This window comes from Rana temporaria, chromosome 11 (assembly GCF_905171775.1).
Source record: "Rana temporaria chromosome 11, aRanTem1.1, whole genome shotgun sequence".
NCBI classification, from domain to species: Eukaryota; Metazoa; Chordata; class Amphibia; order Anura; family Ranidae; genus Rana; species Rana temporaria.
In genome coordinates, this window is record NC_053499.1 from 109,193,991 (window position 1) to 109,207,638 (window position 13,648).

Genomic DNA, 13,648 nt, shown 5'->3' on the forward strand with positions numbered 1-13,648 from the left:
TGGTGGTATTTAATCACTGTTGGGTTTTTTATTTTTTGCGCTATAAAAGAAAAAAGACTGACAATTCTGTAAAAAAAAGAATTTTTCTTCGTTTCTGTTATAAAATTTATCAAATTTGTAATTTTTCCTCATAAATTTTGGCCAAAATGTATACTGCTACATATCTTTGGTAAAAATAAGTAAAAATTGGTGCATATTATTTGGTCTTTGTGAAAGTTATAGAGTCCACAAGCTATGGTGCCAATATCTGAAAATTGATCACACCTGATGTCCCACAATTCTTTGCAAAATCAAGATTTTTTTTTCACAGAATTTTCATATAAGCAGGTTATTTCTCACACACAGAATATGCATACCAAAAATTACACCCCAAAACACATTCTGCTATTCCTCCCGAGTATGGCGATACCACATGTGTGAGACTTTTACACAGCGTGGCCACATACAGAGGCCCAACATGCAGGGAGAACCATCAGGCGTTTTAGAGCACCCAGGCAATTCTGACATTTCTCTCCTACATGTAAAAATCATCATTTATTTGCTAGAAAATTACATAGAATAGAACCCCAAAACAAAGAGATTTTTAATACAGCTTACCTGTAAAATCTTTTTCTTGGAGTACATCACGGGACACAGAGCGGCATTCATTACTATATGGGTTATATGGAGTACCTTCAGGTGTAGACACTGGCAATCTCAAACAGGAAATGCCCCTCCCTATATAACCCCCTCCCATAGGAGGAGTACCTCAGTTTTGTAGCAAGCAGTATGCCTCCCAAAATGGTCCTCAAAAAAGAGGGGTGGGAGCTCTGTGTCCCGTGATGTACTCCAAGAAAAAGATTTTACAGGTAAGCTGTATTAAAAATCTCTTTTTCTTTATCGTACATCACGGGACACAGAGCGGCATTCATTACTATATGGGATGTCCCAAAGCAATGCTTACAATGAGGGGAGGGAGAACATCTCCAAGACAAAAGGATTTAATTTAGAGATATACTCAAATCATAATAAATCCAACTTAGTTGAGAAAAATAATTTTTAAATTTTAAATTTAACTCAAAAAAGAGGAGCCCCCGGAATCCGAGGGTCTCAAACTGCAGCCTGCAGCACTGCCTGCCCGAAGGCAGTATCAGTATTCCTTCTTACGTCCAACTTGTAGAATTTTGTAAACGTGTGGACAGAAGACCAGGTTGCCGCCTTGCAAACTTGAGCCATAGAGATCTGGTGGTGTGCTGCCCAGGAGGCGCCCATGGCTCTAGTAGAATGAGCCTTTAATGATACTGGAGGAGGCAACCCTTTCAAGCCGTAGGCCTGAGTGATTAATTGCTTAATCCACCTAGAAATGGTGGACTTTGCAGCTGCCTGCCCCTTCTTGGGCCCATCCGGTAGAATGAACAGCACATCTGTTTTCCGGATCTTCTTTGTAGCTTTAAGATAGGCCTTCATGGCCCTGACAATATCCAAGGTATGCAGCAACCCTTCCTTTCTGGAAGTAGGTTTAGGGAAGAAGGATGGTAATACCAAATCCTGGTTCAAATGAAAACTGGATATGACCTTCGGTAGGAAGGAAGGATGAGGGCGGAGAACGACCCTGTCCTTATGAAAAACAAGATATGGTTCCTTACAGGATAAGGCCGCCAGCTCCGAAACTCTTCTTGCGGAAACTATGGCAACCAAAAATACTAACTTCCTTGTCAGTAGAACCAAAGGAATATCAGCCAACGGCTCAAACGGTTGTTTCTGTAAACTTGACAGAACAAGATTTAAATCCCACGGACAAAGCGGGGATTTAACTGGAGGTCTAATACGTAAGACCCCTTGAAGGAAGGTCTTAACCAGCGAGTGGGTGGCCAGCGGCCGCTGAAACCACACTGACAGAGCAGAAATCTGTCCTTTGATTGTGCTTAATGCCAATCCTTTATCCACTCCTAGCTGGAGAAAACTTAATACTCTATCGATGGTAAATTTGCGAGAAAGCCATCGCTTGGACTCACACCAGCCTACATAGGCCTTCCAGACCCTGTAATAAATCACCCTAGAGACCGGTTTCCTGGCTCTGATTAGGGTAGAGATTACTTTCTGAGACAGACCTCTACCCCTGAGAATCAGGGATTCAGCTTCCAGGCCGTCAAATTTAGATGCCGTAAGGCAGGGTGGAGGATCGGACCTTGCGATAGCAGGTCTGGCCGTAGAGGAAGAGTCCAAGGGTCTCCCACTACCATCCTTAAGATTAGTGAGTACCATGCCCTTCTGGGCCATGCTGGAGCTACCAGGATGACTGGTATGTGCTCCACCCGGATCCTGCGCAGCAGGCGGGGTAGTAACTGGAGCGGGGGAAACGCATAAAGAAGTTTGAACTGATGCCAAGGGCAAACCAACGCATCGGTTCCGCAGGCCATCGGATCCCTTGAGCGGGATATGAACCTGTCTAGTTTCTTGTTGAGTCTCGATGCCATGATATCCACGTCCGGCACTCCCCATCTTTGGCAGAGTGCTTGAAAGACTTGTGGATGCAGAGACCATTCCCCCGGCCATAGAGTCTGGCGGCTTAGGAAGTCCGCCTGAAAGTTGTCCACTCCTGGAATGAATATTGCCGATATGCAGGGCACATGAGCCTCTGCCCATAGGAGAATCAAGCTCACCTCTCTCTGAGCGGCTTGACTCCTGGTTCCCCCTTGGTGATTTATGTATGCCACGGCCGTGGCATTGTCTGATTGAATTCTCACCGGGAACCCCTGCAATTTTGACGTCCAAGCCCTGAGGGCTAGTCGAGCAGCTCTGAGCTCCAAGATGTTGATGGGCAACTGCTTCTCTGGCTTTGCCCAAGTACCTTGGCGAGTGCAACCATCCAAAATTGCTCCCCAGCCCGTCAGGCTGGCGTCTGTGGTCACTATCTTCCAAGCCACTGGGCTGAAAGACTTCCCTTTCAGTAGATTCTGAGGGTCTAACCACCAACACAGACTTTGTCGGACTCTTGATGAGAGCGGCAACGGGATATCCAAGGCCTGTGGCCTTCTGCTCCATGCTGACAGGATGGCTGCCTGTAGGATGCGAGTGTGGCTCTGGGCGTATGGTACCGCCTCGAATGTGGCCACCATCTTGCCTAGTAACCTCATACATAGGCGAATAGTCGGTTCTTTCTTGCTTAGAACCAGTAGGATTAATTCCTTGATGGCTTTTACCTTCCTCAGAGGTAGGAACACTCCTTGTTGTTCTGTGTCTAATCTCATGCCGAGATATTCCAACTGCCTTGTGGGCTGGAAAGCTGACTTTTCTCGATTTAGGACCCAGCCGAACCTCTCTGGGAATTGGACCGTGAGGGCCACTGCTCGCTCCAAGCCGGGAGACGAGTGGTCTATGACTAGGAGGTCGTCCAGGTATGCTAGGATCGTGACCCCTTGGATCCTTAGCTTGGCTAGGATCGGAGCTAGGACCTTCGTGAACACCCGGGGGGCCGTAGCCAACCCGAAGGGAAGCGCCACGAATTGGAAGTGACGCGAAGCCACCATGAAGCGTAGATATCTTTGATGTGGCTGATAAATTGGAACATGAAGGTAGGCATCCTTTATGTCTATGGACGCCATGAAGTCGTCCTTCTGGAGTGTGGCAGCTGCTGACCGCACGGATTCCAACCGAAATGAGCGGATCTTTAGATATGCATTTACCATCTTTAGGTCCAAAATTGGCCTGACATCTCCATTGGGGATGATGAATAGGTTGGAGTAGAAACCCAGCCCCTGTTCCAGGCTGGCCGGAATCCGAGGCGGATCGTTTGGAATCCTCGACTCCTGGAAATGAGGAGGAGGAAACCTTAGGAAATCTAATTTGTAGCCTGTGGCCACGGAAGACCGTACCCACTCGTCGGGAATGCTGGCTTCCCAAATCTCTGAAAAGAGTCGCAGCCTTCCCCCCACCTTCGTGGGTGGGGGCGCCCCTTCATAAGGTTGGCTTGGGGGCTGGTTTTGCTGGTTTGCGAAACCACTGCCTTTTGCCTCTAACAGCCTGTCCTTGTGATTTGCTGTTGAAGCCGAAGTTTGCTTTTGCAGGAGGCCGTCGATACTGCTTGGCATTAGAGGGCCCCTGCCCAGGGGAATACTGTCGTTTAAACGCAGGCCCCTGAACCTTCTTCTTAGTTGGCAAGAGAGTACTCTTGCCGTTTGAAATGGTCTGAATGTATTTATCTAGGTCTTCTCCGAAGAGTCGTCCTCCATGGAAGGGGAACCCTACCAGGAGCTTCTTGCATGGGGGCTCAGCCTCCCAGCTTTTTAACCATAAGAGTCTTCTCATATGGATAAGGGATAACGATAAACGTGACGCTTGCTGGATAGAATCCTTGATTGCGTCTACCGTAAAACATATGGCCTTAGGGACATCCGAAAATTCTTCTGCCTGCTGGGCAGGAATAAGTTTAAGCATCTGCTTAAATTGATCCGATAATGCTTGAGCGACCCCAATCGCAGCCACAGCTGGCTGTACTACTGCCCCTGCAGTAGTGAAGGAGTTCTTAAGTAGTGCTTCCAAGCGCTTATCAACTGGATCCTTGAACACCTGTATGTTTTCTACAGGGCATGTTAACGATTTGTTAACACATGAGATGGCTGCGTCCACTGCAGGAGTAGCCCATCTTTTGGAAAAATTTTCTTCCATAGGATATAGGACAGAGAACTTCTTAGGTGGTAAGAAGATCTTATCTGGCTTGTTCCAATCTTGGAACAAAACTCCCTCTAATAGAGGATGGATCGGAAACACAGCATTGCTTTGAGGCGCCCTCAGTGAGCCCAAAGCTGAAACCGTCGATACCTGGAGATCTGGTACTGGCAAGTTGAATGCCCTATGGACCAAGTCCGACAATCCTTGAATCCACCAGCTCTCCCTCAGGGAGACTGCCCCAGACTCCTCTGTATCCGGATCTTCGATCCCTGAACCTACTTGGTCCTTGTCCAAGAGGTCGTCCAATTCCCCTGAGGAAAGGACCTCCTCTTCTGAGGGTCCGCGCTCGGGCGACGGAGATCTATTCCGCTTACTGCCCCGCATAGCTGCGGCTATCATTTTACCCATGCTTTTCTGCATCTCTTTTAAAGAGGTGAGTAATACCTCCTCCGTGACCATCTTAGGGTTGGACTGACCCGCGTCAGCTCCAGCCCCAGATCCCGATGGCCCCAAGGCTCCCTGTGGGGAAAGCAGCGGCATAGCATTGTCCGAGACCTCAGACTCTCTGGGGGAATCCCCACTTCTTGTACCCTTGTTTTTTGATGCCATGGTACAATACCGAGGTACACCTGCTACTTATTGGTACCTGGGACTTATAAATAGTTAAATGCCCAAACACCTGTTTGGGGGATAAAAAATGCTTCCTCTCCCCTAGATGACACTTCTCTTTTTTTTTTTTTTTTTTTTTTTCAAAAAAAAATCTTTTTTTTTTTTTTTCAAATCTAGGAAAGAAAAAACATTCTGTCCCCCTGAGTAGTATTGCAAGAAAAACTATGAGATGGAAAAGAAACAGCCTATTCCTAGGCTTGAAAACAGTCTTTCTGAAGACTGCAATATTCTTTCTGGCCACTGTGTGTCCTCGGCGCCCCGTGCTTGCCGTTCTGGTCTTTCCTCCTCAGTTCCAAAGTATTGAATGAGCTATATGGAACAAACAAGGAAGGGCCGCCCCTTCCTTAAGCCACTGACCCGCCCTTCCCCCCCAGCAATCTCAAACAGGAAATGCCCCTCCCGACAGGGGGGGGGTGGGGTTGGGAGGAAGGGACCTCTCTGCTCCAGCAAACTGCAGCCATGAGGAGGTCAGCGTTTTGCCTGCTTTGCAGGCCGTGAGGAGGAAGACTGAATGGAGCATCGCCTGGAGGCTTGCAGGTAAGCACAGCTCTCTGACACACACATATATTTTTATATAACACAGGCCCCACTCAATGCTTTTCCAACACTACAAGGGAGGTCACATCTTATGGGGAATAATACATATAGAGCCATCCTATCTTTATGATATGTGACTAGTTTGCCAGATGCAGTGCATAACTTTAGGCATGTCCCCTGTGACCCCCCAGAAAAAACCTGCTAAGAACCAAGTTCCGCAAGTTTTCCCCTCACTTACCTGCTCCATGCCGCAGGACTTTGCCAAGCAAGAGGCCCAATCTTCCCCCATCTCGGTGGGGATGTCTAGACCTTCAGGCCCTGGGTTCCTATGAAGGATCCACTGTCCTGGGCCCATATAGCACTCTGGCAACAGAAACATTAGGCACCCAAAGGTTTCTAAGTTCTGGGCCCAGGGTCCAGCTCTCTAAAAAGAAAAGCATTATGGGCTATACCCCAAGGGTTTGGGGTCCGGTTACTGACCACTTTAGCGCTGAGGCTTTTTTGGACAGAACCGGTTAGCTCACCTAATCCCAAGGATGTGGAGGCAAGCTAAACCATGACTAACACCTAAGACACTGGCGGAAAAACTGAGGTACTCCTCCTATGGGAGGGGGTTATATAGGGAGGGGCATTTCCTGTTTGAGATTGCCAGTGTCTACACCTGAAGGTACTCCATATAACCCATATAGTAATGAATGCCGCTCTGTGTCCCGTGATGTACGATAAAGAAATTATATTTGCTTTTTTAGCTCGCACAATATTTGCACAGCAATTTTTCGAACGCGTTTTTTTTGGAAATAAAACGGTTTTGTGCTTTTAAAAAAAAAAAAACAACATTTAAGTTAGCCCAATATTTTTGCATAATATGAAAGATGATGTTATGCCGAGTAAATAGATACCCAACATGTCACCCTTCAAAATTGCACACGCTTGTGGAATGGCGCCAAACTTCGCTACTTAAAAATCCCCATAGGTGACCCTTTAAATATTTTTACTGGTTACATCTTTTTAGTTGGAGAAGAGGTCTAGGGACAAAAATATTGCTCTAACGTTCGCAGCGATACCTCACATGTGTGGTTTGAACACCGTTTTCATATGTGGGTGGGACTTACGTGTGCGTTCGCTTCTGTATACGAGCACACGGGAACAGGGGCGCTTTAAAAAAAAAAAATGTTTGTTCATTTTACTTAATCTATTTTAGTTTGACACGTTTTTCCCCAAAAATAAATGTTTTGATCACTTTTATTCCTATTACAGGGAATGTAAACATCCCTTGTAATAGTGTAATAGGAATATAGCATGACAGGTCCTCTTTACAGTGAGATATGGGGTCAATAAGACCCCACATCTCACCTCTAGGCTGGGAAGCCTGAAATAAAGAAATAAAAAAACGATCCTGATCGTAGCCGTGAATCGGAAGAAGCACCAGAGGGCGAAGGGAGGGAGGGGGATGTCCCCTTTCGCCTCCCGTAAAAACGATCAAGAGGCGGAACAGCCAACATGATCATTCTTATGGTGTAGAGCAGGGATACTCAAACTACGGTCCTCCAGCTGTTGCGGAACTACACATCCCATGAGGCATTGTAAAACTCTGACATTCACAGACATGACTAGACATGATGGGAATTGTAGTTCCTGAACCACTGGAGGGCCATAGTTTGAAGACCCATAGAGTAGAGAATCGCCGGCTGAAGATGATATCTGAATGATGCCTGTAGCTGCAGGCATCATTCAGATATCCCTGCACAAAGTCAAGGACGTCATATGACGGCCGACGGGCGGGAAGTGGTTAAAACGCATTTTTTCCCCCCCAGAGTATTTTCCGGGTATTGCAGAATATTGTGCGGGGGTATTGCAGAGTATTGTGCGGGGGTATTGCAGAGTATTGTGCATGGGTATTGCAGAGTATTGCGCAGGGGGTATTGCAGAGTATTGCGCAGGGGGTATTGCAGAGTATTGTGCATTGGTATTGCAGAGTATTATGCCGGGGTATTGCAGAATATTGAGCAGGGGTATTGCAGAGTATTGGGCAGGGGGTATTGCAGAGTATTGCGCAGGGGGTATTGCAGAGTATTGCGCAGGGGGTATTGCAGAGTATTGCGCAGGGGGTATTGCAGAGTATTGCGCAGGGGGGTATTGCAGAGTATTGCGCAGGGGGGTATTGCAGAGTATTGTGCGGGGGTATTGCAGAGTATTGTGCGGGGGTATTGCAGAGTATTGCAGAGTATTGCACAGGGGGTATTGTGCAGGGGGTATTGCAGAGTATTGCGCAGGGGGTATTGCAGAGTATTGCGCAGGGGGTATTGCAGAGTATTGCGCAGGGGGTATTGCAGAGTATTGCGCAGGGGGTATTGCAGAGTATTGCGCAGGGGGTATTGCAGGGATGGCTGAGCAGGGATGGCTGGATCTGTGACTGCAATAGTCACAGATCCAGCCCACAGCGCTGCTGACACCCACTCTCTCCTCTCACACTGTACCGATCGGTACAGAGAGGGGAGGGAGGTTTGTTTATATGTGATCGCTCCGTCATTGGACGGAGCGATCACGTGGTAAACGGCCGCCATCAGCGGCAATTTACCGCGATACGGGATGCCCTCTGGACCCGGCGGTCACGGACACCCCCGTGTGCGCGCCCCAGGGGGCGCGATTCTGGGAGGACGTCAATAGACGTCCTCCCAGAGGTTAACGAACCGCCCTGTAGACGTATTTTGTCTATGGGCGGGTCGTTAAGTGGTTAACAAGCTTTTTGAAAGACGAGCAACTTTTTTTTAAATAATTCTGACTCAGTGTGCGAGTGTTGTCTCAAGAATTGTCTCAAGAATTCAAGCTAATGGGGCCTGCAGTACCGCATTTGGCCTGAGTTGGGGGGTGCGCCGGAGCTGAACGACAATGATCGGCGCCGTTCGGAAACGGCTGGAAAGGCCAGAGGACAGTTCGGCTGATCTCGGCAAACCTCAGAAAGGGAGTCTTTCCGAGGTTTACGAAGGTCAGCCAAACTGCCCTCAGGGCTTTCCTGACGTTTCCAAGGCTCTCTGGCGCTCCCTCCGCCTCTGGCCGCATGTGGTATTGCATGCCATAAAAGTCAATGCGGAACAAATTATTTTTGTTTGCATTGACTTCAATGGGAAAACATGCTTTGATATGCGAGTACTTTGGATTACGAGCATTCTCCTGGAACAGATTATGCTTGTAAACCAAGGTTCCACTGTTCTTTTTTATTGGAATCAGCCCCTGCAAGTCTACTGTATACCAGTACTCAGACTGGGGGAGGAATAAGCAGTATAAACAGCAAGTCATGTGTTGTGTAGTGCAATGAGCATGTTGATAGGGAGAGAAAGCTGAGAGAACTATGATTTAATTGGTTTTGCTAAATCTTGGGCTCATTCTTCACACAAGTGGGCTAATATTCTTGGCTATTGCTCTCTTTCAGAAAGACAGGGTAAAACATAAAGGTGGTGGTGCCTGTCTTTCATGTGAGAGGTGATCTCAAAGCGATTGTGAAAGACGACCTTGTTGATGGAGAGTGCGATGGTGCTAAATCAGTATGGATGGAACTGAATATGAGTGTGCGTACTACAAAGTCAATAATTGGAGTTTGTTATAGGCCAGTGTTAATGAGGAGGTGGAGACTCGAGTAATGACACTGCTGGAACAGTAAAATAGCAGAAATGTTTTAAACCTATTAAGACAATTTTATGGTACAGTTCATAGAGGCTCCAACTAGAAAATGCTCTGCTGGACCTGTCAAACCATTTGGAGCTTATTACTAATGTTCGAATAGAGGAACATCTGGGTTGCAGTGGCCAGGGCTCAAGTCCTGCGGGAACGCGTGGGAATGGAGTTCCTGCACTTTTTTCACAGCAGGAACGCAGTTCCCTTTGCAGGACTAGAGCAGCCGAGCCACCCGAGCCAATCCTTCACTAAGCGGCGATGCCCAGCTCAAGTCACTGTTAGGGGCAGGCGAACCTTAGTAATCCTTTATGTTACTGGCCGCTTCCTGTATATGGATTAATCGGGTAGTGTGTGGGTATTCTGTCACTCTTCCTCGATGCCGCAATGTCTCCTGGGAGCTTTTGTCATTGTTCCCAGGAGACATTGCGGAGGTCTGCCGCGAGTTATCGCAGGATTTAGAAAAAACTTACTAAGGTACAGTGGATCGAAAAAAAAACAAAAAAACATGCAGTTTAGTAATTGTGCATATGAGCGTATCATTTTTTTTTTTGGTGGGGGAGTGGATCTTGGGTGGGAGTTCCCACACTTTTTTCCCCCCAAGACTTGACCCCTGGCAGTGACCATAATATAATTTCTGGTAAGATAAAAACACTTAATTTTAAGAAGGCTAATTTTCCAAGGTTGAGGGCTGCTCGCCAAGATTTAGACTGGGAGAAAATGTTGTCATTAAAGAACGCAGAGCAGAATTCTTAAATTCAACTATATGCCAACACACTGCGAAATATAGTTCCTTAGGCAATACTTTTCAAAGGATAAAAATAAAACCTATGTGGCCTACTTCTAAAGTTAAAATAGCTATAAATGTGTATCACTACACCTGCAGGGGGTCTAGGGGATGACTTTTTGAAATGTGTTGCTTGAAGAATTTTAAACAGCAGAGGGGTCAGAGCATTGGATATTCCAAAATGCTGCTCAGTATGAAGAGCACACTTTTCTCTAGGTTTACACTCTCGGATTCTGCTGAGGACAGAGAAATGGTTAGTACTCCGAGACCCTGTGAGAGCCGTCTCAATCCAAATTATGTCTGGCACTTATTGCCTAGAAGCACATACAGTCACCAGCAGTGGCGGCCCGTCGATGGGGGCGCCGCCACCCCCCAAAAAAAATATTTTATTTTTTTTAGCGCCGGCCACAGAGGTGCTATGAGAAGCATTACGTCATCGCAATCATGTGATTGCGGGCAAGCAAATCTATCGGCTGGCTTTTAGACTGTCCATGGAGCGCAAAGTTCTACGCTCTGTGCTCTCCACACTACCACTTTGTGCTGGATTTGTCATGTTGGTGGTTAGTGATTGGCTGGTCCATAGGACTTAGGGCGGTGCTTTTTTCAGACCAACCAATCACTTCTGGTTTTCTGAGTGACTCATCCTGGCTGGTCTGTACACGAGGAGAGGATTCGGCCAGTGATTGGGACATCTCACTGAAGCTGATAGCAGGTAAGATTAAGCAGAGAACACTTGTGTTGTGCTCTCAGAACCTGCAGTAGCTGCCTGTGTACTTTGTGTAGTGGATCTGGGGGGTAGGAGGAGGGGGGGGGGGTGCTAGTGTTAAATGAGGATGAGCTCTGGCGTGTTTGCACAGTCCACGTGCAGAGTCCGCCGGGTGCTCAGCTGAAGAGATCGGGAAATATCTCCCTGCTTGTGATTAGCACAGCGTGGTGCCGACTTCTTGGCAGGCTCTGCACATGGACTGTGTGAACACGCCATAGCTCATTCTTAGTGTAAAATGTGTGGCAGGTAGAGGGAGGGGCAGCCTGGCACAGAGTGGATAATGTTATGCTAGTTGTTCAGGCTGTCCTCTCCTTTTCTCTCATCCAGCTGAATTTACTCCCAGTCTGAGAGCAGAGATTAGAGCTTTTCCTTGGCAGGGGGATCAGATCATACTGGATGGCATGGTGACATGGTGCTGGGAATACACAAGGAGGGGAAGACGAGCTTCCTTCACTGTACACTGATCTGTGCTGGATCAGAACACTGACAGGCAGATCAACCATCTCCTGATCATTAAATATCTCCTTCATCGCTGCATCCACCCACCCATTCCATCCATCCCATCCACCCACCCCCCCGCATCCATTCCACCCACCCCATCCATCGCATCTATCCACCCACCCATTCCATCCATCCACCGCATCCATACATCCCATCCATCCACCCACATATCTCATCCATCCACCGCATCCAGCCACCCCATCCATCCATTCCATCCACCCACCGCATTCATCCCATCCACCCCATCCATCCAGACAAGCTTCCTTCACTGTACACTGATCTGTGCTGGATCAGAACACTGACAGGCAGATCAACTATCTCCTGATCATTAAATATCTCCTTCATCGCTGCATCCACCCACCCATTCCATCCATCACATCCATCCATCCCATCCATCCATCACATCCACCCATTCCACCCACCCCCGCATCCATTCCACCCACCCCATCCACCGCATCCATCGCATCTATCCACCCACCCATTCCATCCATCCACCCACATATTTCATCCATTCACCGCATCCATCCACCCACCCACCCATTCCATCCACCCACCGCATTCATCCCATCCACCGCATTCATCCCATCCACCGCATCCATCCAGACAAGCTTCCTTCACTGTACACTAATCTGTGTTGGATCAGAACACTGACAAGCAGATCTACCATCTCCTGATCAATAAATATCTCCTTCCTCGCAGCTTCCACCCATCCATCCACCGTATCACCCAGTCATTCATCCATCCATCCACCTATCCATCAATCCATCCACCTATCCATCCCATCCCATCGCCCACCCACCTATCCATCCACCCACCTATCCATCAATCCATCCATTCTCCCACCCATCTATCCACCCACCTGTCCATCCATCCCTGCACGCCCCCTCCTGCTGGTTGTGTATATTCTTTTCTTATATGAAAGCAGTTTATTTCTTGGTATTGTCCTAAAGCTGACCATACTCTGTCCAATCCCCTTTTTCATCAGACCATACACAATACAGTCTGTGCAATTTCCTATAGATCAGCCAACTACTATGTACTGCAAGAGCCTGCCTTGGGGGGGGGGGGGGGGGAGTGCGAGTGAGGGGGGCCAGTTCTGTTTTGCTCCCCCCACCCCCTAAAATTTTGACCACCAGCCGCCACTGGTCACCGGGAATCCGTTTCTGGGTCATTACTCAACAGTGTCTTGGACAGCTAAACACCTTGCAGCTTCCTCCAGGTACAGTCCAATGAGGGAGATACAGTAAGCCTTCTCCAGACCCACAATGAGCTACTCAGGATGATCACTCTTGGCCCTCAGCCCTGACACTGTTAAAGCCTCAGGAACAGCTAAAAAGTCTACAGGCTGCCTCAGGGAAAATTCAGTTTGCAAATGGATAATGGTTACATGGATAAAACTGGTTATAAGACCGTATTTAGAAATGAGTGATTTGAGTAGTCTAAGGTTATTACTGGTGTACCCCAAGGCTCAGTGTTGGGACGATTACTTTTTAACATCTTTCAAAAAAATATAGGGTCTAGGGCAGGGGTGCCCAACCTTTTGAAGAGCGAGGGCCACTTAAGCAACTTGGTAACCAGTCGCGGGCCCCATTGAGCGGACGGATGACAGGTCACAGCTACTCTATAGGTCCTCCGATCCGCCCAGATGGAATAGGACAAATTCCCTTTTGTTTTTTTGGATTGGAGGTAGGCGAGCGGGAACGGCAATCTGTCGCTATGTAGAGGTTAATTGAGGGTCCTATTTGGTTGGGCTGATCGTGTGAAAAGGGCCTAAGACTGCTTTCACCCTGATGTGCTGCGGTTTACCCACAACGTGGGTGCAGCATAATGCACCTGTGTCTATCCTGCGGGTTAGCTTAACTTTGCCATAGACTAGCTGTAGAGAAAGCATCGGCCTATGGGGCTCTGCTCCGCAGCCGCTTTCTTCCTCTACCACCACCATTCACAACACTGATGCTGCAGTATGGCGGGTTAGCAACCTGCAATCTGGGCTTGTCAACCCACCATTCCAGAGCAGGAGGTCGCGGGCCACATCAGAGGGCTCCGCGGGCCACATGTGGCCCCCGGGC

At 48.0% G+C, this 13,648-nt stretch overlaps 1 protein-coding gene across 5 annotated transcripts in view; it reads right to left on the reverse strand.

Annotated features, from left to right (window-relative positions):
* The window catches only part of LOC120917489 (EH domain-binding protein 1-like), a 468,369-nt gene that overhangs the window by 367,707 nt on the left and 87,014 nt on the right, over nucleotides 1-13,648 (reverse strand). The gene's annotated exons all lie outside the window — the stretch shown is intronic.